This window comes from Castor canadensis, chromosome 5 (assembly GCF_047511655.1).
Source record: "Castor canadensis chromosome 5, mCasCan1.hap1v2, whole genome shotgun sequence".
NCBI lineage: Eukaryota > Metazoa > Chordata > Mammalia > Rodentia > Castoridae > Castor > Castor canadensis.
In genome coordinates this window covers 75380121-75406978 of record NC_133390.1, presented here as the reverse complement: position 1 = coordinate 75406978, position 26858 = coordinate 75380121, and the positions used below count along the sequence as shown (strand labels likewise).

General features: G+C 41.2%; 1 non-coding gene and 1 pseudogene across 1 annotated transcript; both read left to right on the top strand.

The window, feature by feature from the left end:
- Nucleotides 1–24248, top strand: LOC141423264 (small ribosomal subunit protein uS5-like; annotated as a pseudogene).
- Nucleotides 13526–13628, top strand: LOC141423621 (U6 spliceosomal RNA). The gene has a single exon (XR_012448463.1). It is a non-coding gene; the product is annotated as a U6 spliceosomal RNA (small nuclear RNA).
- Nucleotides 24249–26858: the final 2610 nt, after the last annotated feature.

Sequence of the window (26858 nt, the reverse complement as noted above, 5' to 3'; positions counted from 1 at the left end):
ATGGCAGACGACACTGGTATAGCAGGAGGGCCAGGAGGCCCCAGGCCCAGCATGGGAGGCCTTGGCAGCTTCAGCAGCTGGCCACAGGCCTTGTGGAAGCAAGGCCAAAGACAAGTAGTGGATCCCTGTCACCAGGCTGGGCTGCCTGGTCATGGACATGAAGATCAGGTCCTTGGAGGACATCTATCTTTTCTCCCTGCCCATCAAGGAGTCAGAGATTATTGCCTTCTTCCTGGTGGCAGCCCTCAAGGATGAGGTCTTGAAGATCATGGCTGTGCAGAAGCAGACTTGCGCTGGCCAGTGCACCAGGTTCAAGGCATTTGTAGCCATTGAGGACTACAACAGACACGTTGGTTTGGGTGTTTTGTGCTGTAAGGAGGTAACTACCACCATTGGAGGGGCCATCATCTTGGTCAAGCTCTCCATTGTCTCTCTGTGGAGAGGTTACCTGGGGAATAAGATTGGTAAACCCACATCTCTCCCACACAAGGTGACAAGTTACTGTAGTTCTATGCTGGTGGCCCAGAGGCAGTGGCATCATCTCAGCTTCTCTTCCCAAAAAGCTGCTGCTAATGGCCAGTGTTGATGAGTGCTACACGTCACGTCAGCCAAGGGACGCACTGCCATGCTGAGCAACATCACCAAGGCTACCTTTGATGCTGTCTCCAAGACCTACAGTTCCCTGATCCCAGCCTCTGGAAAGTCTCCCTATCAGGTTTTTTTTTTTTGCAGAGGGGAGGGAGAGGGATTGGGGTTTGAACTCAGGGCTTCGTGCATGCAAAGCAGGCACTCTACTGTTTGAGCCACTCCTCCATTGCATTTTGCTCTGGTTATTTTGGAGATAGGGTTTTGCCCAGACTGGTTTTGAACCATGATCCTGCTGAACTTAGCCTCCCAAGTAGCCAGGATTATAGGTATGAGCCACCAGCACGTGACTCACTGACCATCTTGTGAAAACCCACACCAGAGTCTCCATGCAGAGGACCCAGGCTCCAGTTGTGAATTTCTGGGAAGAAAGGAAGGAAAGAAGGAAGGAAGAAAGAAAGAAGGAAGGAAGGACAGAGAAAGGAGGTTTATTACATGGCATGGGAAGACAGCACTTCAGTTCATCTTCAGCCATCTTTAAGGTACAGACATGAGCTTTTTTGTTTGTTTGTTTGCTTGTTTTTATTGTTTTATTACTCATATGTGCATACAAGGCTTGGGTCATTTCTCCCCCCTGCCCCCACCCCCTCCCTTACTACCCACCCTGCCCCCTCCCTCTCCCCCCAACCCCCTCCATACCAGGCAGAAACTATTTTGCCCTTATCTCTAATTTTGTTGTAGAGAGAGTATAAGCAATAATAGGAAGGAACAAGGGTTTTTGCTGGTTGAGATAAGGATAGCTATACAGGGCATTGACTCACATTGATTTCCTGTGCGTGTGTGTTACCTTCTAGGTTAATTCTTTTTGATCTCACCTTTTCTCTAGTTCCTGTTCCCCTTTTCCTATTGGCCTCAGTTGCTTTTAAGGTATCTGCTTTAGTTTCTCTGCGTTAAGGGCAACAAATGCTAGCTAATTTTTTAGGTGTCTTACCTATCCTCACCCTCCCTTGTGTGCTCTCGCTTTTATCACAGACATGAGCTTTGTAAACAGACAAAGAATCAGGGCAGGGGATGAAAGGGATGCAGAATATTAAACAGTCCCACTCACAGGTATATTCTGGTGGTCAAAGGTGGTGGCAGGTGGTCTGGCAGCTCATTGTCTCAGGATTGGTCAGGTGAGGACTGGTTGACTATTATCTCAGTCTTTGTCTGAGGGTTCCAGAGAGGCTGTCATTGCTGTCGTCACTTGAGGGCAACAATCTGGTTCCCATGAGATGAGTGCTCCTGCTCAAGGATACTGCCTCATCATTAGAGGTAAACATCCTCATTTCGGGGTGGTGGAGGGCCTGTTCTAAAAGGTTCTGCTATTCCTAAGAGGGAGTTTCAGACCCTTCCCATAAAGATGTTATTAATCAGTCCTGTCCTACTGGATTCCAAGAATACTGCAAAGTGAACAGCTTTGAGCAAAGCTAAAAATGGAGTCAGGGATGCTAAGCTTTTACCCTGCTTTTCGTGAATTCGTGGGCCCAAGTAAGGAGTCAATGCTTTTCAGCAAAAGTAGTTTAAGTACTTGTTACAGTTCTGCAGCCTAAAAGTTCAAGATCAAGGTGTTGGCAGGTTTGGTTTCTCCTGAGCTGCTTCCCTTGGTTGGCAGATGGCCACCTTCTTGCTGTTCTCTCTCTCTGTATGTGCATACCTGGTTGAGCTCTTCTTATAGACACCAGTCCTCTTGGATTAAGGCACCACCCTGTGATCTCATTTACCTTAATTCCCTCTTTCAAAACCTACCACTGGGCTGGGGAGGTTTAGGCCAGTAGTAGAGTGCTGAGTGCACGGAAGGCCCTGGATTTGATTCCTGCACTTAAAAAAAAAAAAAAGTCACATTGGAGCTAGGACTTGGGCACATGAGTTTTGACATAACACAGTGACCACAGAAGAGCAATGTTCATTGCTTCATGCCCTACTTTCTTACACGCAGCATTCGCCGAGCCTTCCTTGGTCTTTAGCAGGACAGCGGCTACTTACCCTGTAAATTCCACTTCCGGTCATCTTCTCCAGGAGACCCTGCACCTCCATTTAGCCCTATCTGCTCTCTCAGTGGACCCGGTGCATTATTGCTCCCTACATAACACTTACCACACACCTCCCTCCCCCATCCTGCCCTAGATAGAGCTTGGGACAGGCACTGGTGCCATTATCTCTGGTCCCACGTGTAGTACTGGGCCCGGTTCCTAGCAGATGCTCCGCAAAGGTAATGTGTGCCAGAGCGCTCACGGTTCCTCTGATCATTACCTCCTCAGCTAATGATGAATTCCTGGGTGTACTGTGTTGTTCAGTCTTCTGAGCCCCTGAACTCGCTGTTCCCCTCCTCGACATTCCCAGTGCTTCTCGGGGGAGGGGTGCACACGTGTAAACATATAATGTAAGGGATAATATAACAAATACCTTGCACTCACTTATGAAGTAGAACCTGGCCGGACTGTTGAATCCCACTGTGAATTCCCCCAACTGCCTCTCCTTACCAGCCCCTCAGAAATCACTGCAGGGTTTTCTATTTATTATTCTCTCTCTCTTTGCTGGGGATCACACCCAGAGCCTTACATATACTAGGCCAGCGCTTCTATCACCGAGCTACATCCGAGCTCTCTTTTTGCTTTATGTGTGTACTAAATGACATTGGCTTTATACATTTTACACTTTAAGTAACTTTAAATACTTCTCTCTCTCTGTTTTGAAGGGTCAGATTCATGTTTGTGAGACTCACCCTCCATGATCCAACAGCTCCACACCATTCACTTTCTCTGCTATTCAAGTATATTTCAGTATAAGTATGTAAGTATAAGGCAGTGAATATATATTATTTTGCAGTACTGGGGTTTGAACTCGGGGCCTACATCTTGAGCCACTCACCAGCTATTTTTTGTGATGGGTTTCTTTGAGATAGGGTCTTGTGAACTATTTGCCTGAGTTGGCTTTGAACCAACTCACATGATCCTCCTGATCTCTGCCTCCTGAGTAGCTGGGATGACAGGCATGAGCCAGTGGCGCCCAGCAGTACTTTATTTTTTGAATGGTTTTTGTTTGTTTTCAGAATTAATGCTTCTGTGAGGGTTCTGTCTGTGTCTCCTAGTACCCACTTGCAAGGGCATCTTCAGGGCATGTGCCCAGAAGCAGACTGTAGAGCTGCACGTGTCCAGAAATCTTCTACTTCCTCAGATGCAGGCAGCGTGTTGGCCACCTATAAATCAGTCTGCATGGTTTATGAACTCCCATGTTACCACAGACTCACCAGTACTTGGCATTGTCAGATGTTTTCATTCTTGCCAATCTGATGGCATAAAAAGCATAAGTTACAAACTCAATGAGCTTGCAATATATATTGTATGTATAAATTGTATGATGCACATTTCCTGGTTATGAATGAGGTCAAAACATTTCCACAGGCTTCTTGGTCATTTATGTTGCCTCTTTTGTGAAATAGCTTCCTGTCTTTTTATTAGAGGTATTTTTCTTTATTTGTGGAAATCTTTTTTTTTGGTAGTACTAGAACTTGAACTCAGAGCCTTGTGCTTGTTAAGCAGGCACCTCTACCACTTGAGCCCCTTCCCCAGCCCCAGAATATCTTTATATGTCTTAGATGTCAATCTTTTGTTTGGTTGGTTTTTGCAGTGCTGGGGTTTCACACATGTGTTATTGGGTTTCACCCATGCCAGCAAACACTCTACCACTGAGCTACATCTCAAGCCTTTATGGTACCTTTTGATAAACATAGTGTTTAATTTTAATATAGTAATATCTTCTTTTAAGGGGTAGGTTTGAGACAGAGTCTCTCTATGTAGCCCAGGCTGGTCTCAAACTTGTGATCTTCCTGCTTTGCCTCCTGAGTGCTGGAATTACAAGTGTGCACCACCACACCGGGCTTTATAGAATGAAATCTTTTTCTTTATAGTTTGTGTTTCTTTTGTCTGAAGGAGTTCTTTTATACCCTGAGTTTACAATGGTAATTCTTTTATATGTTTTTGTAAAAGTTTCTGCCATGTGAGTTTTTCATATCACATGGAATCAATTCTTATAAATGGTATCAGAAAGACATCTTTTTAAAAATCTAACATATGGATAACTAATTGTTCCAGCTGTATGCTTTAGAAAGTCCATCCTCATAGATTATTTTTAGTTTGTTTACGCAACTATTTCCCTTATTCACTCACATCCTTTCTAGAGTTGGGATTTTGTTTTTGTTTCAGAGTTTCCTTATGTTGTCCAGGCTGGTCTCAAACTCCTGGACTCAAATGATCCTCCTGCTTCAGCCTCCCAAGTGCTGCGATTATAGACATGTCACCACTCATGAAGTCCTTAAAAACAGGGACAGTCGTATTTGTGGATGTATACTCAGTGCCCAGTGTCGTTTTGTACACTGCAAACATTTGCTGCAGACGGTTGGATTTGCTTCTCCAGTTCCTAGTTCCACGCACCTCTTTAGAGAGGACCCAGAAACACTGTCTTGACCAGCACTTCTTCTATGGGTGAAGAAATGGAATCCATCAAGAGTAGCCTGTCACTCATGAGACCACCTGGGGATTTAGTGCCAGAGCCAGGGCTCGGTGTGCAGTTCCCTGTTTCTCCTAAAAGCCAGGCACTGCTGCCAGCCCCACTTACCATGGCCACACAGTGCCCGAGCACAGTGCTCTCTTAGCAAGGACAAAGACGGGGGGGCCTGTTTCTGTATAAATCGAAGACAAAAGGAGGGGAAAGGGCTAGGGATGTGTTCCAGTGGTAGAATGCTTTCCTAGTATGCTTGAAGCCCTGGGTTTGATATCCAGCATCCCAAAGATGGAAGAGAACAAGAATAGTCACAATAAAAGATGGGAAGAAGAGCAGGCACAGTCTGTTACACCCATGCTCCCAGCTACTCAGGAGGCAGAGATTGGGAGAATCATGGTTTGAGAATGGACAGGGAAACAGTCAGTGAGACCCTACCTCAACCAAGAAGCCAGGTAAGGTGGTTTGTGTCTGTAATATCAGCTATGCACAGAGCTGAAGGTAGGAAGATTACAGTCCAAGGTCAGTGTGGGCAAAACCACAGAACCTTATCCCAAAAATAAATAAAGCTAAAAGGACTGGTGGCATTAGAAAGATTGAGCTTTTCTTACCCCAGTTCTTGCATGGTACAGATGGAAAAGAATATGCCTTAGAACACAGTCCATGAGAATGTCACCTCCCTGAGAGCAAGGACTGCTGTGCTCACCAGTGTGTCCCAGTCATGAAGCATCGAGCCTGGCAAATAGTGGGGCTCAATTAATATTTCATGTTTAACAACTCCCACACCTGCCAGATCTGAGCTTTCCTCATTGTAAGAGGTGAAGGGCGAAGTCAAGCCCTCAGCCCTCCCTTTACCACACACAGCAGACACAGAAGGAAATGCTTGTTTCAAAAAAGACAAACAAACCTGGCTTGTGGTGCTACCCAGTTCTGAAAGCTCTGGGTAGTGAGAAGATAAACTGCTTCAAAGAGGAAAGAGGAAACAGGAAACACGTGTAAAAGCGAAAAATTGGGTAAACATTGATGAGACTGTGCCGGTAGAGGTTCTTGTTCATTCTTGGTAGGAAGATGGAACTGAAAGACAATCTCACAATATCTCACAATTTTAAGTATGTGATCTTTTGAATTGATCCTAAGAAAAGATGTGTACACAGGCATACTATAGTGGTATTTCTAGAGGAAAAAGGGATGGGCTACATTTTTACTAATAGTTAATTGATTACCTAGCTCACTGTGTATTGGGACGGGGGGCCTAGCTCTGTGGTAGAGCCCCCATGCTAAGGGTAGCCTGGACTGGGCTCCACCTACTTACCACCTCCCACTTAGCTGGGACCACAGGCACATATCACCACACCCGGCTTATTGGTTGAGATAGGGTCTTTCTATTGTTTTTTTGCCTGGGTTGGCCTCCAACTGCAATTCTCTCAATCACTACCTCCCAAGTAGCTGGGATTACATGTGTAAACAACCATGCCCAGCCTCAATTTTTAAAATATCAAATAATAACAGTTAAAATGAAATTTTTAGGGCTGGGGGCATGATTCACATGGTACAGCACCTGTCTTGCAAGCATGAGGCCCTGAGTTCAAACCCAAGTACCAACAACAACAAAAAGTATTTTACTCTTTTTTTAATGGGACTGGGATTTGAACTCAATGCTTTACACTTACAAAGCAGGCCATGTACCACTTGAGCCACACCTCTAGTCCATTTTGCTCTGGTTATTTTGGAGATGGGGGTCTCAAGAACTATTTGCTCAGACTGTCCTCCAACCATGATCCTCCTGATTTCAGCCTCCCAAGTAACTAGGATAACAGATGTGAGCTACAGGTGCCTGACCAAAAAGTTTTTTTAAAAAAATGAAAACTCATGAGTGGTGGGACATTAAAGAAAAAAGAAAAAAAAAGAAAACCTGTGAAGACAAAAAAGTTATACCAAGACCCTAGACTTGTTTTTTGTGTTTGTTTTTATTTCAGATAAAGAACAAATAAAGTACACTGTGATACTGTTGTCTGGAGTTCGAGTCCCTGTGCCCTGTTAACAAGCCACCAAGCACATCAGCTGCAGCCTCACTCCGCTGGCTTCATGACCTTGGAGGCACTAGCAATGAGCCCGCGGTGCTTCACAAGCACATGTGGATTCTTTTATTTTCCTTCCTCTTTTCATTGCCGCGGATGGAATTCAGGGCCCCACACATGCTGGGCAAGTGCTGTGCCACTGAGCGACACCCCAGCCGCATACCTTCTTTTCCTTACTTTGTTTTTCGGGGCAAGAGGAGGATGTGCTATGGATTGAACCCAGGGCTTTGCACTTGCTAAACACACATTCTACCAGTGCACACCCTCAGCCCCCTGCTTTATATTGTTTTAAAAGAAATTTGGCATTTCCAGATATGGGTTGAGGTTTCTTCAAACACTAGGAAGGGGCTTTAGGTTTGTTGCTATTGTTGATGATTTTAAAGCTCTGAGCGCTTGTGAGGCTTAGACAGTGACACACAAGTCCCTTCCACTGCTATAGGCGCCCGCAGCGCAAGCCATAGCTGCCAAGGTCACCTGCCACCATCAACATGACGCTTATGCTTTGCTTCCCCTTCTGTCTTCTTCCTCTAACTGCCTCTAGCTTCTTGGGGACAGTGGAGGTGATTGGGGAGAGAAGGCAATAGAAATAAGTTTGTCATCTTCATCCTCTTCTTCCTTCATGTGATAAAATTGGTACTGATAGATAAAGCCAAGCTGTTGACTTTCTGGGCTGAAATTAAAAACATTTCTTTAATTTTTTAAATCAACAATAGGAAAAGAGCAAAAAAGGTAAGAAGTTACTTATCCCCAAACTGTCTGCCACATGTGGTTTGGGAATGCCCCATTGCTGTGTCTCTCCTAATGACAAGGTGGGTTGTTGTTGTTATTTCGAATAAGTGTTTAAAGTCTTTTTGAACACACTGTCTAGATTACAATTATAACTTCAAGAAAAGGTTTTTTAAAAAGATGTTTTGCCCTGTGTCAGTGGCTCACGTCTATAATCCCAGCTACTTGGGAAGTAGAGATCTGAAGAATAGAGGTTAAGGCCAGCCCATGCAAACAGTTCAAGAGACCCTAACTCAACCAACAAGCTGGGTCTGATGATGCTCACCTGTCATCTCAGTTATGTGGGAAGCATATATTGGAGGAATGTGGTCCAGGCAGGTCTGGTCAGAAGCAAGAGAACCTACTTGAAAAATAGCTAAAGCGAAAAGGGCTGGAGGTGTGGTCAGATTCTTAATTTTCCTGCCTAGCAAGTATGAAGCCCTGATTTGAAACCCCCATATCACCAAAGGGAGAGAGAAAAAAAGACAGAGAGAGAGAGAGAGAGAGAGAGAGAGAGATTTTCTTTCATCAGAGAAAAAAATTCATTTTTAAAAAAATTCTAATGTTATTCGTAATAGTCTGCACCAAAACAAATGCTTGCCAAAATGCCATAAGTCCAGAAGTGCACATTAGAAACAGCAAATGTATGTACTCTAGAATGCAAGGGGAAGGACGATGTTTATAGTTAGTAAAAATAGTCCAAACAAGAAACAAAGTGCTAGAGAAATGTCAGTGCTCATAAGTGCCAGGAGTCCTCCCCACATGGCCTCCATGTACCCTGCTATCTGGGTACTGTGCTTTCCACACAACTGATCACAACCAGGCAAATTCAAAGAGCAGAAATTGCCCAGCTCCCTGGGTCCCAGCTGCCACTCACTCTGACTCCTGGCTCTTTGACCTCTCTCAGAGAGCTGGAAGATTTATTAGAGCAAAGCCAATAGGTGGCTCGTACCAGTGACTTGCTGCCACTGACAAATGAGGGTGTGGCACTGTTGACATTGGCCAAATTGCATATAATTAGCCAGAGTCACTCCTTCCCTCCACCCTGGACTCAGCTGACTGCTAGGCAACCACCTGGAAAAGAATATCAGCAGAGATGACCACTGGGCAGGTGGAGACATTCAGTCTTCTGATGGCCTGGAACCTCTCACTTTCCTCCTCAGCTGATTCCATGATTGGCAGCTGAAAGAGGGGCGAAGATCAGCATGGCCACTGTCTCTGCTCTGTGGGCAGCTTGCCGTGACTCTCAGAGGTAGCAGAGGTGGGTGGCACTATGGAGATAAGCAATTCACACCTCCCCTCCTGCCTCCCACTCCCTAACTTGGAAACACAAGGTACTTTGGGATCTGGAGTTGGCCTCTTGCAGATGCTGTTCCACGGCTTATATGCCAATGCTTCCCTATGGCTGAACCTTGTAGAGTGGTTGGGCTTTGCCTTTAAATCACTGGCCACAAGACATTTGGCCACATACCCAAACAGGGTGGATTTTCTACAGCTGAAGTTATAACTTTACAGAGCTCTAAGAACATCAACCATCCTAACGGAGACTAACCCAGTGACGCAGCCAGCTTACAGGACAAAAAACAGAGCAGGATCCTTCAAGCAATGCTTGTCAAACTTGTGAACCCAGATCCTCTGGCCAGAAATCTATGTCCTGGTTACTGACTAGTGTGAGTGTGATTTAGACATGTGTGAGGATAACAGATACATACATGTAATTGAAACTTCTCCTTTCCAAATGCCACACTCTGTTTTCTTTCTATTATTGTTTTTGCAAAGCTGTTTTTGACCCACTAAATTGGTCTATGGCCTACTAATGAGTCACAACGTACAGTTTGAAAAGCACCATTCACATAAGCAAAAGCTCTTTGTATTCTTTCCTACTGGATCATCTTCTTTCAAGTATGTTGTAAATTTTCTGAAAACAAGTATCATCTCTTCACTCTTAATTCAAAAAATACTTTCATATTCCTTGAAAAGCCGTTTTATAGAAAACAATCATTTTCCCTCCTTGTCATTCTCCATACTGCAGCCATAGCAAGCCTTTAAAACCTAAGTCCTAGCACTTGGGAGGCTAAAGCAGGAGGATCATAAATTCGAGGCCAGTCTGGGCTACATAGTGAGACCCTGTCTTAAAACAAAACAAACAAAACCTCTTAAGTCCTATTATGGCAACCCTTGACATAAACCTCTTCAGTATCCCCTCTTGCCAGTAATCATGTTGACAGCATGCTTGCAGACAGCCCCCCCCACCCCCGCCTCTGTCTGTTTTACCCATTTATTTATGACCCCAGAAATAGGGTCATTGTCATACCCATCTACAGAGATGATGAGTAACCTGCCCAAAGGACACAGAAAGTAGGAAGCAGGGCCAGGGTTGAAGCCAGCAGAAGCCTAGCTCTGCACCAGTGGCCATGAAGCCACACTTCCCCTCTGCAGTCAACGGCAGGTCAGCTGCTTAAAATAGTTTCTGAGCCTCATCATGCTACCCCTGTGTGCTCCAGCATTCTGGCTATTTCCATGACCTCACATGTGCCAGTCACACTGTCTACAATGTGTTACAGCCTGGCCTGTATGTGGCTAAACCCCCCTTGGGTTTCAGGTTAGATCTTCCATGTTTCTTCACATCACCTGAGCTGTCCTCTCAGCTCCCACAACAGTCTTTCTCTCTCTCCTATCCCCCTCTCTTTCATCCATTCAATTCACTTTATAAATTATTTACTGAGCACTTACTGAGCTCATATTTTCTAAAGGGGGGAGGTAGATAATGAGTGATTAAATTATTTGTCAGGTGGTAACTGTTAATGAGAAACATGAAGCAAGGTAAGGTGGGTGGGATATGCCACAGTACAAGGACAGGTGCCTATTTCTAAATTTGGTGGCTGGGGACAGACTTATAGAGGAAGTGACATTCCAGCAGAGATCAAAGGAAAGGAGTGGATTTCTAGGGGAGACCCAGTGCAGAAGAAGGGAGGGACCAGCATGCAGAGCCTGAATGAAGTGTGCTGGAAGTGTTGAGAACAGTCAGGCAGAGGGAGCAAAGAGGGAATCAGAACAAAATAAGGTCAGTGAGGGACAGAGGCCAGATCTCTTAAGACTTTGCAGATCACTTTTTTTTACCCCATGTGAGCTGGAGAGTCACTGGAGGCAGGTGGGTAGAAGTGTTTGTTTTGGCGGCACTGGGGTTTGAAATCAGGGCTTCATTCTTACTGGGCAGGTGCTTTACCACTTGAGCCACTCCACCAGCCATTTTCTTGTTGGGTTTTTTTGAGATAGGGTCCCATTAACTGTTTCCCTGGGCTGGCTTTGAACTGAGATCCTCCTGATCTCTGCCTCCTGAGTAGCTAGGATTACAAACCTGAGCCACTGGCACCCAGCTGATGTACTAGTTTTCTACTCCTGCTGTTACCAGTGTGCTGTACCAGAAATTAAGTGGATTAAAACAACATAAATTTATTCTCTTACAGTTTTAGAGTATCTTGCGGGATAAAATCAATATGTGGATAGGGCTGCATTTCTTCTGGAGACTCTAGGGGAGAATCTGTTTCTTTGCTTTTTCAGCTTCTAGAAGTTCCCTCCCCTTATCTTCAAAGGCAGCCACAATGCATCTCTGTGGTCATTCTTCTGCAGTCAATCTCCCCCTGACTACAGCCAGGAACGGTCATCCACAGAAGGATTCTGTGGACACACTTGAATAACCCAGAAGTCTCCCCATCTCAAAATTCTTAGTCACAATCTGCAAAGTCCTTTGGCTATGTAAAGTAATCTATCCCGGGGCTGGGGATGTGGCTCAGTGGTAGAATCCTTGCCTAGCATGCACAAGGCCCTGGGTTTGATCCCCAGCACTGCCATTACTACTAATTATTATATTATATATTCAGAGATTCCAGAGATTGGGTCATGGACACCTTTTGGGAGACAGTGGTATTATTCTGTCTGAAACAAGAATAACGATCTGGGTTGGTGGAGGGGCTCAAGTAGTAGAGAGCCTGCCTAGAAAGCACAACGCCAAGTTCAAATCCCAGAACTGCCAAAAAAAAAAAAAAGTAATGTTCCAACTTAAGTGTTTGTTTTGAGATAGGGTCACACTATGTAGCTCAGTCTGACCTCGAACTTGAGATCCTTCTGCCTCCACTTCCCTAGTTCTTAAAGGCACGCATTCTTACACCTGGCTGATCTGTGGGGAATGGCAGGGAACAAGAGTGGATGCAGGGAGAACAGTTAGGATCTATAAAAACCCAGGTGGGGGTTGATCAAGACCTAGACCAGGTACCAGGAGTAGAGGTAGCGAGATATAGTCGAATTCTGGAGTTTTGGGTTTTTTTTTTTTTTTTTTTGCAGTGCTGGAGTTTGAACTCAGGGCCTACACCTTGAGTCACTCCACCAGCCCTTTTTTGTGATAGGTCTTTTCAAGATAGGGTCTCATGAACTGTTTGCCAGGGCTTCAAATTGTGATCCTCCTGAGTAGCTTGGATTACAGGCGTAAGCCATGGGTGCCTGGCAAATTCTGGAGTTTTTGTGACAGTGAGCTCATGTGATTTTCGGATGGGTTGGATGTGGGTATGAGAGAGGAGTCAAGCATTCTCCTCCACCCCACCCCTTAGAGTTCTGGAAACACGCCGTTTATTGAACACTGCTATTAGATGAACATTCCTGGGGAGAGGGTCCCAAGTCTGGCTTCTTCATTGTTGTATCTGCTCACCATATATCATGAGTGCATGCTATTCATGTCTATTATGTATTATTTGTTTCTTGTTTTTCTTATCCCATTATCTTTTAGCCATAGTTACATGTCAGGCATTTTATATAATCTCATTTCGTCATTAGAACAGTCCTATGAAGTAGTTACTATTATTACCCCCACTTACAAAATGAGGAAACTAAAGCCCAGAGAGCTTAAATGACTTATAATTGAAGATCCAGGACTTAAAGTCTTTATCACATAAATGGACCTATTCAAATTGAGTAAAGATTTGGATTTAGCTAAATATCTGACCACATATTGAATGGGAAAAGGACACAGATTTATAAATATTTCAAAGTCTTAACCAAGATAAAACATGCTGGGAAACAAGTTAGAGTCACCAAATTTAAGAATTTTCAAACTCTACAGTCTATCTTAGCTGTGGTTGGGTTGCTGTAATGGCTGAAGCAGAAGGTAATTTCAGAAAAGTTTTGTAACCACCCTAGAAGTAAAGCAGAGAAAAACAGATGACCTCAGGCAAACCATGGTGGTACAGTGAAAAATGCCCAGACTTGAGAGTGAAGAGGGAGGGTTTTGCCCTCACTTTAGAAACAACCACTTATTAACCAATACATTTGAGGTATTGATTTCTTTTGCAGACCAGCTCAACTATAAAACGAAGATACTATCTGCCTTGTCTGCCTTGTAGAGACTCCTGGGAGAAGTTAAAAATTTATTAATTCTATAGGAGGCTTGTAATGTGTCTGGAACCACCCTAGACACCTGTTGCCTCGTGAGCAAGATAGACAAAACCCCACCTGCATGGAGTTTGCATTCTAGCAGAACAGTGGATAATTTCAAGAATGATAAATGCGTGCTCACTTAAGCAGCACATACACTAAAATTGGAATGACACAGAGACTAGCATGGTCTTGTGCAAGAATGACACACAAATTTGTGAAGCATTCCATATTTTTAAAAAAGTGATAAATGCCACAAAGAAAAATCAGGATTATAGAGTGATCAAAGAGAATGTAACACTGAATAAAATGAGAGTGTAAACAAGACTGCAATCTGGGGAAAGGGCAGTGCAGGCAGAGGGGACAGGATGTTTTACTTTCTTGAGGTGGGAATGGACTTGGGATATCAGAGGAGAAGCAAGGAGTGAGCAAGCGGGGAGAGTGGCAGATGATGGATAATGGATGGTAGATGAACTGGATGGGGTCAGAGCGTGCAGAGCTTTGCACGATCTGCAGGCCATGGCAGAGAACTTCGATTTTATTGTGCACATGGTAAGAATACACTGGAAACAAAAACATGCAAAGAACAACATGAGCAGTAAGAGAAGGATGTGTAACAGACTTCAGCAGCAACAATGGTACAGCTGCACCAATAGCAGTTTTCTGAAAACTACTTGGGTTGCAATCTTGGATGCACTACTTACTGTGTGTGGCCTTGTCAGGGCATTTTCTCAGGGCCTCAGTTTCCTCATTTTTAAGAAGTAGTAATAATAGAATCTACCATGTTAGGGTTGTTTTGAAACTTAAATGAACTATTACATATATAATCCTTAGAATAATTTTTAGAACAACAGTGCTCAGTGTTAGCCGTTTCAACTATTAGTAACTGAGATGTTTAACAATTGAGTCTACTTCAGAATCTGCAATTTATTTTTAAATGGAAAATTTACATATGAATGTAAAGAAAAAACACTGTTCTTATTTTTGGTGCTGGAATTGAATCCAGGGCTTCATGCATGCTGAGCACACTCTACCAACAAGCTACACCCCCAGCCCCAAGAAAAACACATTGCCTTTCATTTTATTTTTGTACTTGATTGTGCCCAAAAGGCTGAGAAACTATTTATTTATTTATTTATAGTCAGGGCATAACTATGTAGCCCAGGTGGGCCTTGAATTCATGATCCTCCTGCCTAAATCCCCCAAGTGCTGGGATTATAGGTATGCATCACCACACCCAGAAAAACACTGCTTTTTAAACAAAAAGGCTAAACGTATATATTTAAAATAAAAAGTGTTATAAAATTCAGACTTTAATAAATGAAGCAAGCCTCCCCCAGACTTCTAAATGACATTAAAGCCTCACAGATTTATCTGCCCCTTGTTCCCTCCTTTAGGGGCCAGCTCTCCCCTTTCCTCTTGGCTGGTGGAGAGCTGGTGAAGAGTGAAGGTGAGATCCAGTGCCTACTGAGGCTCTGTGGAAATGACCTATGTGTGTATCAACCTGTCACTGGCATTGTTAATTTTCAGGAAAAGCACTTCAGCCACAGTAAGATCTATTGCATGCAGTAATATGGCACTACTTCTGCCATCAGTGTGAAACAACAAAGGCATCGTGTTTTCAATGGCGTAACATGATACCATATGTACACACTGACCCTACATCATCTTTGTGTGAGTTCTCCTTACTTTCACAATACTTAGCAAAGCCTTATTGCTGCTATTTGAATGTAAGAAGGAAATTAATGTGTAATTGAAGCAAACCAGATTAAGAACAAAGCTTTTCTGAAACACCCCGTCATCTACCTTTCTTAATTTGTTCTCTGGGAATTGAATAGCAGCCAAAAAAAAATTAAAAAAAAACTCTTCAAAATCAGATTAAGATGCATGTGAGTAACAAAATACTGCTAAACAAGCCTTCCTGCATCAATAAATAACTTGAAAAGAAAGGGGCAGATGAAAAATCCCTGTGCATTTCTGAAAACTTGGTGGAGATGTTTATCATTTGCTTATGCAAGAAACTGTCCTAAAATTTTATGCAGCCATGAAGAAGAACGAAATGTTATCATTCGCTGGTAAATGGATGGAATTGGAGAACATCATTCTGAGTGAGGTTAGCCTGGCCCAAAAGACCAAAAATCGTATGTTCTCCCTCATATGTGGACATTAGATCAAGGGCAAACACAACAAGGGGATTGGACTTTGAGCACATTATAAAAGCGAGAGCACACAAGGGAGGGGTGAGGATAGGTAAGACACCTAAAAAATTAGCTAGCATTTGTTGCCCTTAACGCAGAGAAACTAAAGCAGATACCTTAAAGCAACTGAGGCCAATAGGAGAAGGGGACCAGGAACTAGAGAAAAGGTTAGATCAAAAAGAATTAATCTAGAAGGTAACACCCACGCACAGGAAATCAATGTGAGTCAATGCCCTGTATAGCTATCCTTACCTCAACTAGCAAAAACCCTTGTTCCTTCCTATTATTGCTTATGCTCTCTCTACAACAAAATTAGAAATAAGGGCAAAATAGTTTCTGCTGGTTATTGAGGGGGTGGGGGAAGAGGGAGGGGGCGGAGTGGGTGGTAAGGGAGGGGGTGGGGGCAGGGGGGAGAAATGACCCAAGACTTGTATGCACATATGAATAATAAAAGAAGAAGAAAAAAAAAAGAAACTATCCTGATAAAGTCCTGGTGTAAAGCAGAGCCTATTTATCACCATTTGAAAAAACATGTGAACATGTTTGTGTTTATTTTCAACCTAAATTCAGGCACCCAGTGTCTTCAAGAAACTATTTTGGGTAATGGTACAGTGTTCTGACACATTTTCCCAGAGTAAAATTGACACATCTGCTGAAATTAACATTTTTATCTCCATGAATCCACATGAGAAATGAAAATGATACAATATTGTATTTTCTTGCTAACCAACATTTATAAGCACACAGTTGTTCAAGTCCAACTTACTCCTGTCCAATGAATGAGGGGCCATGTGTCACTAATTTCTCTCACCTTTGAATTGATAGGCTTTGCAGCAGGTGGATAAACTCAGCTCAAATTAAACTGAACAGATATTTCTTGTGGTATCCCAAATCCCATCTGTTGGGATCTGAGACAGCCTTGCATACCCTGGCAATCCAGCAATTTTGTTTGGTGCCCAGATCTGCAGACAAGAGAAAGGAAGAGCAATGTAGCTGGAATAAATTCTTATATCTAATCAAGAAACAGGTCCATGGCACTGGTATCTATGTAGACTTTCTTCTTGGTCCCTCCACCCACATCTGGCTGTAGATCAACAATAAGACTACATCATTACAGATTGAAACCACATATTAATGGTTCACTAGTTAATATACCTCAAAATTCAAAAATAAACATTCATTGTGCACCTTTCTATGTGTTAAAAGTATGAGAAAGATGTGAGTAGCCAAGGGAAGAGATGACAGGAACACAAAAAACACAGAACAGAATATGACACAGGATGTCATATTCATAATGTAATAGGAATTCAAAGGAAACAAAAATCATATGTGAAAAAGTTTAATGTAGGAGATGCAATTTGACCTAAAAGAAAAACCAGAATGTTAAAGGGTTAATATTCAGAGGAAGTGAAAAAGCAAAAGCTAGGTTAGAGAAAAAAAGAACAGCAATTGAGTTTTACCCAAACCCAAGGGACATACAGAGGGTAGAAAGAAATATGGCTAGAAAGGAGGAGGCGGGCCAGAGCATAAAGGACCTAAGGGCAAATTGAGTTTTGATTTTTATCTTATAGGTTCTGGAAGCCCAAGGGGCTTTTAACTCTGGGAATATTTTAATGTATGATTACATTTGCTCTAAAAGGATAATTAGCATCCAGGAACTGGATGAGTATAAACTGGCAAGAGTGACAGAAGAGGTACTGAAGGAATGAGACTAATTGGAGGGGTGGGAAATACAGGATCAGAGTGAGAGCAGAAACAGAGAAGCTACAAAAGGACAGATTCAAGAGAAATTTTGAAGGAAGCATTGAGAGTTTAGGACATCAAAGATGACTTGATGCATGGCAGGGTGACAGGAAGCAAACACTCCACAATTATGGCATGGTTTGGTAGGGAAAGTTTGAGTTTAAACAAAAGAATGTAAACTTGAGACCTGTTTTTTTTCAGCTATCCTTTTGAAAAATTTTGCTTCTACTGCTGAGTTCCAAAATTAGCTCCGAGCTGTCTAGCTCTGTGCTCAAGTGTTTTGTTATGGAGTGTTGGAACATCCCCTTTCTATGAGCCTTGCCACCTTCCTGTCCAAAATTTCATTTAACAAAGAAAATTGGGGGTGGTAATTTTAAATGTTTTCTAAATAGACTTTTTTGACATCAGTACATATTTTAACTTGTAACTAAAATTAGGATGCAGTAACTTTTGTTTATAAGATGTGTAAACAAAGAGCCATAAAACTTGGGGCTCTAACATAATATATACCAAAAGCCTCTGACTCTGAAAAAGATTTCGTACTTCTTGTGCCATCTGTTTGAAGACTAATTAAAGGTTTAAAAATAGATGATCTTTTGAAAGCAAATAACACAAAAATAATGGAAAATATTAATAGAGATCTCATAGACCCACATGATAGAAAACAACGATGTGTGTGAGGCACTGGATTAAGGAAAAGAACAGGCTAAGAAGATGCTCCATGAGATACTTAATAAACACTATGCACAGTATAATGTGCAGAGGGAAGGAGATAGATTTCAAAGAACAGGACAGCAGGATTATTGATGAGGTACTTTCACGTCTATTTTTCAAACCATTATTACTTTTTAAAATTTCTTATAACTAAACCAAGAGGCCATTTTCCTATTTCCTAAGTCTATACTAATTATGAAATGTAATTGTAAATGCACAAATCCCTGTCCTTTGTCTATATCCACTTTGCTTTTTTACCTAAACTCTTTGAACTGTCTACACATTCGGCATCCACTTCTGCTCTTTACACTCCTTCTGTCCCACTGCAGTGTGGCTTCTACCCTTGTGAGGCCAATGAAATCATTCTTACTAAGGTACGGGAGATCTAGGTGACACTAAATGTAATGAAGACTCTGTCATGTTAGCACCCTTATGTTAGAGATTAATTCCTGATACACTTAGAAATATCTGAAATATGTTCCAAACTTATAGCCATCAGGTTTTAAACACATCCTCTGACAATAGGTAAATTTAGCAAATAGATCTTTTCATTATTTAAAATAATTGAAAAGTCAACACATTTTTACTCGCCTCTTTTACATAATTAATCTAGAAAATAATCTAAAAGGTTGAGGTAGCTAGCTATGGTGGTGCACATCTATAATCCTAGCACTTGGTAGGCTGATGCAGGAGGATCCCAAATTTAAGACCAGCCTGGACTATATAGCCAGTTCTAGGCCAGCCAGGGCTACATTGTGAAGACCCTGTCTCAAATAACAAACTAAAAAGAATAAGGTAAAGTATGACTTTCATTTTAGTTATTTTTTAAATTAACAAAATTATGTTTATGACATACATGGTTTTATATATATATATATATATACATTGTAGAATAGTTAAATCCACTGATTTATACAGCCATTACCTCCCATTTTTTGTGGTGAGAACATTTTACTAAAATCTCTTAGTAATTTTCAAGTATATGAAACACTGTTATTAACTAGTCACCATAATAGATCTCCTGAACTTACCCCTTCTATCAAACTAAAATTTGTATCCAAGATAGATGAGGTGGCATGAACCTATAGTTCACTCAAGAGACTGAGATAGGAGGGGAATACTTCAAAAAAAAAAAAAAAAGGAGGAAGGAAGGGAGGAAAGGGAAAGAAAAGGTCATATTTTACCTCACTTTTTTGTATGTTATTTGAGGCAGGGTCTCATGACCTAGCCATGGTTGGCCTTGAACTTGCTGTGTTGCACAGCCTGGTTTCAAATTTGGGATCCTCCTGTCTCAGCCTACCAAGTGCTGAGATTACAGGTGTGCACCACTGTAGCCTGAGCAACACAGACACTATCTCAAAAAAAAAAAAAAAAAAAAAAAGGAAGAGGTGAGGGAGTGGGAGGAGGGGAGAGAGGAAGGAGTTCGTATTCTTTGGTAAACATCACCTCCTCCCCTCCTCAGGCAGTCCCTGGTAACCACTTTAGTTTCTGCTTCTGAGTATGACTTTTTCATGTCAAAAGTAAGTGAGATCATGCAGAATTTGTTTCTCTGTGTCTATCTTATTTCACTTATGTCCTCCAGGTTGACTCTTGTCACAGTTGACAGGGTTTCCTTCTTTTTCACAGTGCTGGGGATAGAACTTGGGACCCTACACATACTAAGCAAGTGCTCTACCACTGAGCTACAACTCTAATCCCAGGATTTTCTTCTTTTCAAAGGTGGAATAGTATTCCACTGTGTATACAAAACACCTTTTCTTTCTCCATTCATGTTGACTCCACGTGTTGTCTATTGTGAATAATGCTGCAATGAACACTGGAGGGCAGGCATTTCTTCAAAATACTGATTCATTTCCTGTGCTATCTGTTGGAAATGGAATTGGATCATATGGCAGTTCTACTTTTAGCTTGTTGAGGATCCTTAGTACTGTTTTCCATAATGGCTGTGCTAATTGACATTCCCACCAACAGCTTTTAAGTGTTCCCTTTTCTTCAGTTCTCACCAACACTTGTATCTCTTTAATTCTTCAGAAGAATCCCATTAACACGTGTAATACTACCTTCTAGAATTTGGACAGAAGAAAAAGCTAAGTGTTTGAAGTAACTGTTTTCAAACTTTATTCAAGAGGAAAAATAGACAAACCACAGACTAGGAGAATATATTTGCAAAAGATTAATATGATAAAGGACAGTTATTAAAAATATACAAAGAATTCTTAAAACTCAACAATAATAATCTGATTTTTAAAACTTGCCAAAGACTTGAAAAGACATCCCACCAATGATACTATATGGATGGCAAATAGATATAAAAGATGCTCAAAAAAAGAAAATTTTTAAACAAAATGCCCCACATCATATCTCATTAAGGAAATGCAAATTAAACAAGAGCTACTATTACATATCTCCTATTACTGCATGATTCCAAATATGGCATTCTGGAAAAGGCAAAATTAGGAAACCAGCAAAAAGATTAGTAGTTGCGTCAGTTAGGAGGAAGGGAAGGATGAATGAGTGGCACACAGAAGATTTGTAAGGCAAACTATTCTGTATGATTTTACAGTGGTAGATACCTGTCATGATATATTCATCCAAACACCAGGAGTAAGCCCTAATTGTAAACTCTGCACTGTGGTGCAAGATGTTGGCACTGGGTAGAAGCTGTGTGTCAGGGCAACAGGCACATGAGAATTCTCTATATTTTCTGCTCAATTTTTGCTGTGAGCCTAAAACTGCTCTTTGACTCATATTCTAGCTGAATCACAGAACTTTTTTCTCTCCAAAGTACTAAAGACTTTTCCTAAGACAGGTAGGACTGAGCACAGTTCAAAGGGTATTAGATTTCATTAACAACCCATTCACCCTGGTCTGATACTTGGCAATTTCTAATAGTCAGAAACAAAGTCAGGAAAGTAGAAATTAAAACAAGCCTCTTGGCACCAAGAAAAGCATGCAAAAACCAGTAACTACCCTCTGCTATTTTACTTCTGAAAAATCCCTTCAATGGCTCTTGAGAGCAATATTCATAAGAACAAACAGAATTAAACATTTAGAAAAACTTGTCTGGGGTCCTTGGTTTGTTTGTAGATACTGGAAAATACAACATTTCCTAACAAGTTTTACTCCCAAAATGCTTAAAAGGGAGTTTTGACCTAGGTCTCAGTTGTTTTGAGAAATCTTACTTGGGATCCTGATGTGATGGTTCAAGGCCAGCCCAGGTAAATAGTTCAGAAGACTATCTCGAAAATAACCAGAGCAAAATGGACTGAAGGTGTGTGCCTCAAGTGGTAGACCACCTACTTTGCGAGCTTGAAGTCCCGAATTAAAATCCCAGTCCCCCCACTCTGACCACCCCCTCTCGCAAAAAAAAAAAGCTTACTTGGGTAGAATTACCCTAAGAAGGTTTTTTTTGGTTTGGTTTTGTTTGTACCAAAACCCAGGAAAGCGTCATAAGGAGTTTTGTTTTGTAATTTTTCGAGACAGGATCTTGCTATATAGCCCAGGCTAGTCTCTCTGACCAAGCAAAACCAACAAGCCAAGACAGGGTCACAGTGGTTCAATTCGAGAGATTTACCAAGAAAATGAGGACCCAAAGGAACTGGATTCTAATGTTTCCTCCACTAATAACCAATTTGGTAACTTTGTCTGAGTTGTCTTCTGTAAGAAGCCAAGAAATTAGACTAGTTGATTTCCAAAATCCTTCCTGGTTCTAATATTCAAACATTAAGTTTCTGAGGCAAAGATAATAGGAAGGAAAAGATGAATTGCATTTTGAACAAGTATTATCCTTTCATTTATTCAAAATATATTTATTGAGACTTCTACTTAACTAGCTTATACAAAGCTCTGAGAATACCGTAGTAAGTAAAAGAGCCCTCGTTTTCTTGGAACTTCCTATTTAGTGAGGAGGTTAGGCAACCAAGCAAAGCAACTAGGTGAGCAAACAAGGATAGCAGGATAGTAGGAAAGATACCTTGTTTAGATAGGGTGGGTAGGAATACCACTCCTGGGAAGTTACATTTGAACCTAAAGAGAAAAGTCTTATGAGGGTTAGCCAAGTGGCTCAAGTGACAGAGCGCCTGCCTAGCAAGCAAGAGGCCCTGAGTTCAAACCTCAGTACCGCCAAGAAAAAAAAGTAACCACAGTAAAAACTGACTGGAGGTGTGACTCAAGCAGTAGAGTACTTCCATTCAAGTGTGAAGCTCTGAGTTCAAACTCCAATCCCATCAATAAATAAATAAATAAATAAATAAAGTTGATTGTAGTGAAAAGCATTTGAGGTAGATGGACTTGCTAGGCCCCAAAAGGGGGAAATTTTATGTTTCTGGAGAAACAGACAAATTTTTTTTTTTTTTTTTTGCGGTACTGGGGTCTGAACTCAGGTCCTACACCTTGAGCTACTCTACCAGCTTTTTTATTGTAATGTTTTCTCTTGAGATAGGGTCTCATGAACTATTCTGGCCTCGAACTGTGAGCCTCCTGATCTCTGGCTCCTGAGCTAGTATTACAGGGGTGAGCCACTGGCACCCAGCAAAAATTATGACTTGTAAGTAAACAGCAGAGTGGCACAGGACTTAAAGAGATTGTTGGGAGCAGTAAACGTAGTTTTAGTAAGAAATCTGGACTCCTTCTGAAGGGCTTTAAAAGAAGGTCAGCTAGCTACACTTGCTGCTGTGTAGAAAATGGATTGGAGAGGAATAGAATCAAAGTAGGGAAATCACTTAGAAGGCTGTCATGGCAAGTATGATGGTGACCCAAGATATCTATGGTAGAGATTGGAGAAGGGTCTCAGATTTAGATACATGATGGGAATAGCCAGGAAGGCTTGCTAATGGACTGGACTTGCATATTTGAGAGAAAACAATGAATCAAGGTTGAGAATTGGTATGGTGCCAAGTTACTGATTTGGGGAAAATGTCTGAGGTGGGGAGGATGAAGCAATTAAGAACAATTAGTGGGGGGGAGAGGGAGGGGATGGGGGAAGAAATGACCCAAACAATGTATGCAAATATGAGTAAAAAAAAAAAGAACAATTAGGAAGGAAAAATAAAGAGCTCAGTTTTGGAGGATATGTTTGTGATAGGTATAAGACAGCTATGTAAGCAACAGACATTCTGATAACTCAGTTCTATCTTGCGAACATGTATTTTGCTTTGGTCACAGTAATTGTATACTTTTTTCCCCTAGAAATTACCTTTTATCTACCTTTATAAGCATATTACCTACCAATATGGGCATATAGTTAGTACTTTTTTTGTTGTACTGGGGTTTGAACTCAGGGTTTTGCACCCTATCACTTGAGTCACACCCCAACCCTATAGCTGATACTTTTAATAACATTTAAGAGTTCTCACAAAATAAATCCTTCAGCTTTATATAGTGTATCCTCATCCAAACTGTTAACATTTCAGATAACTCTAGTTTAGATCAACAGAACAATGCTTGAATCTTAGAATAAAAAATACTATTTTGGGTTCAATTCACTTTGCAATTTGACCAACTGTTTTGTTTGTTTTGTCTTTTTCTTCCTAGGCCTGCTTTCAGATTGAGACTAGGAAGAAAAACCCCACTAGGCTGGATGATATACTTTGCAATTTACCATGAAAAGCTCAAGACTGCTCTTCTTGGGGAAGCCCATACCTATTTGCTTTCCAAAGTCGGCACATCAAACCATAACACATTTCCTTAGATAGTTTTAAGCTAGAGTGGAACTCCCATATGGTTGTGGCCCTGTCCCAGTTCCTTGCTCCTTACCCTCAATAAATTTAGAGATTAAAAAAAAAAAAGGCCACAGAAACTTAATCTGCTCAGTCTGTGAAATAAAATCAACATTTTGTATTGGGCAGTGGTGTTAAGAAAATCATTTGACACTTCTGACTTTTGTGGGGAATGACCTATCTTGCTTAGTAATAATTTGTGATAGGTGACTAAAGAGATCATAATTTGGTTTTAAGATAATCTGCAAAAATCTGCTAAAATAATTATAAACTGCTCATCCTAGCCTTATATACAAGGAAGGCCTCTTCAGAATAACTGAAGATGGTCAAGCAGATGCTTAAGCTTTCCTTGTTTCCTCTAAGCAGCGCTCTATTATGAATGCACATCTAAGCTCAGAAATCTTTCAACATAGGAAAGTCATAAATCCTTATTTCCCCATTTAGCTTCGCATGGTACACTGCAATAGAGAAAAGTGCTTAGTTTCCAGTTGGGTGTCTTTTTTACACAGGGAGTTGAAAAGAAAAATTCTGTCTGTAAGAAATTGCTCTACATAGGGAAACTTCAGAGACCAGGGAGTGCAACAATAGTTTAACTAAGCCTTCTTTTTCTTATGTTTGTTAGCTTTGTTACCAGTAACACTTTTCAGATTGAATCATGTTATTCAAACAAAAAAAAAGGGGGTTATAAACAAAAAAAACCAAAAAACAAAAAAAAAAAGGGGGTTATCTTTTGTAGCTTTTTGCTTAAAAAGCTACAAAAGATCAGGCTGTATAATCTTCTATTTCTAGTCAACACTGCCATCAATTCAGAAAGAATTAAACAGAGGGAACAACAATTTATAGAAGTTCCAATAATTCCCACTGGTAACAAACTGAGATGCTGCTTGGTAGACTTACTGCAAAAAATTTCAGGTTGGGCAGTTGCAGTAAAATCATGACTAAACATTTGCCAAATCCACCCTCCCTCACCTACCTACTGTCATCATTACCTCCCCCAACAATTACTCAAATAAAACCAGAGATGAGTCAAACTCAAATATAAAGTATAGGAGCTAATAAATAAACCAACCAAGGCTTGGGGGCTTTAGGCACAGGCAGAGATACTCGCTAATTTTTTTTTTCCAGTAAGGAGCAGATGTGCTCTTGTCAACCAGCTATGTAAGAGCCGATGACAAGGACATTTGGAAACTGCTTAGAGCAGCAAATCACGGAGCAAGAGTCATATCAGTACTAAACCATGTAGCAGTTTACAACTAACCACACCCTCCTCTGTCCTGGAAAGGCATTTTATAGTTTCTTGCATAAGTTACCAAAAATTAAAGTCTCATGTTTGGCAAATTATATATAAATCATGCTCTTCCTCTTCTACGAGTAAGTTCAACTTTCATATATTATAAACTCTAGTCTATTACCCCTATTTGGAATGTTATTTGATGAACAAAGTGGGGTGGTTATTATGAATGATTTGAAAAATGCAACATTAAGCAGTTTTAAACACTTTCCTTCAGTTAAGATTTATCAGACTATTTTTGAGACAGAGTCTTGCTATATAGCCTAGGCTGGCCTTGAGCTTGCATCCTCCTACCTCAGCCTCCTAACTCCTGGAATTACAGATGTGCACCACCATGCCAGATGTTTTTTCTTTCCATTCGTTTTTGGTTCTAGGGTTTGAGCCCAGGGCTTTGCACATGGTAAACATGAATTCCACCACTGACATTCACCCCCATCCCATCAGACCCTTTAATATGGTAATGTATATCATTCTAAGTCTCCAAGATGTTAGGAGAATCAAATATTTAGTATATGCAAAAAGTGTTTGTTCATGGAATGCTTTCCATGGAACATCTGGGATAAGTTTCATGGAACACACTGGGAAATGCTAGTTTAGGTGTATGTTGGTTTTTATAGGCTAGTTTGCTACTTGACTTTATAATAGTGATTCTATGAAAAAATCATGCTCTGAGTGTGAAACAGTATGCTTAGAACATTGTGGAATACAACCAAATCATACATTTAGACATCGGTAGCCAACAAGTATGTGATTTTAATAAATACCAGAAAACCCAAAGAAAATTTCAATTTTTCAGATTAAAATAAAACCCAGAAAGTGAAAACACCTGAAAAATGTTTCTCCTAATGCACATAATATTTATCAATCCAAATAAATTCATTTGTAAGGTACAATTTCTAAAGTGAATTTTCTACATCTAAAACAGCACAGATTACATAAAGTCCTGAGTTCAAACCCCCAATCCCCTTCCCTCCCCATCCAAAAAAAGAAAAAACCTGTCTGTTGGGCAGCAGTGGCTCATGTCTATAATTCAGCTCCTTGGGAAGCTGAGATCAGGAGGACTGTTTAAGGACAGCCCTGGCAAACAGCTCGAGATACCCCCATCTCCAAAATAAACAAGAGCAAAAATGGACTGGAGGTGTGGCTCAAAAGGTAGAGTGCCTGATTTACAAGCTTGAAGCAGAGTTCAAGCCCCAGTTCCAAAAAAAAAAAAAAGCTGGGCACTGGTGGCTCATGCCTGTAATCTTAGCTACTCAGGAGGCAGAGATCAGGTCCACAGCAATACCACCCTGAACGTGCCCAATCTCATCTGATCTGGAAGCTAAGGAGGATCGGGCCTGGTTGGGAGAGGAGGCAGAGGTCAAGAGGATTGAGGTTTGAAGCCAGCCCAGGCAAAAATAGTTATCAAGACTCAACCTCGAAAAATCCCATCACAATAAACAAACAAACAAACAAACAAATAAATAAATAAATAAGGGGGCTGATGGAGTGGCTCCAGGTGTAGGCCCTGAGTTCAAACCCCAATACTGCAAAAAAAAAAAGACCATGAAATTCAGTTAGAATCCTACCATTTAGCAGGTTTGAGAAACTGAAACTGAATCATCTGGCCAAGCATTTTTCTCACCTATAAAGTAGAGAGATAATGTGTACTTCGTGTGGTGATTTAAAGGACTAGATATGAAGTACCTAGCACAATGCTGGGCAAGAACAAACAAGTTCTCAATAAATGGTATCTCTTATTATTTTGTCTTTAAAAAAAAAACAAAAAAAACCCTTTTTCTTTTTGAGACAGGATCTTGCTATG